This window comes from Tupaia chinensis, unplaced genomic scaffold (genome assembly GCF_000334495.1).
Source record: "Tupaia chinensis unplaced genomic scaffold, TupChi_1.0 Scaffold139943_1, whole genome shotgun sequence".
NCBI classification, from domain to species: domain Eukaryota; kingdom Metazoa; phylum Chordata; class Mammalia; order Scandentia; family Tupaiidae; genus Tupaia; species Tupaia belangeri.
The window spans coordinates 1,992,461-1,992,832 of record NW_006199822.1 but is presented as its reverse complement, the minus strand read 5'-3'; positions in this window follow the sequence as shown (position 1 = coordinate 1,992,832).

Below are 372 nucleotides of genomic sequence, written 5' to 3'. Positions count from 1 at the left end.
TTCTAATAAATTGGCAAAAACACCATTACCAATCACACACATACAGTAGTTCTTCAGTTTCTCTGTGGTTTTGAACAGTTGCCTAACAATCCTGAAATATAACTTAGTCTGTCTTAGATAACAGAATTCAAAGGTATAATTTAACATGCTACTAAATCTTGTCACACTGACTTTTAAAAGTGTCTGACCTTACAAATCATTTATAAATATGTGAAGAGTTATATATTCTTTATTTGATAGTATACATAAACCACACTAAAATGTCTTTCAATAAGTAAAAGGCAGTGTTTTGTATAAAGGGAATTCGAATTAAAATAGTAGAGTTAAGACCAAATATATAAAGTAGACATCACTACCTTATCTTCAGTTTTT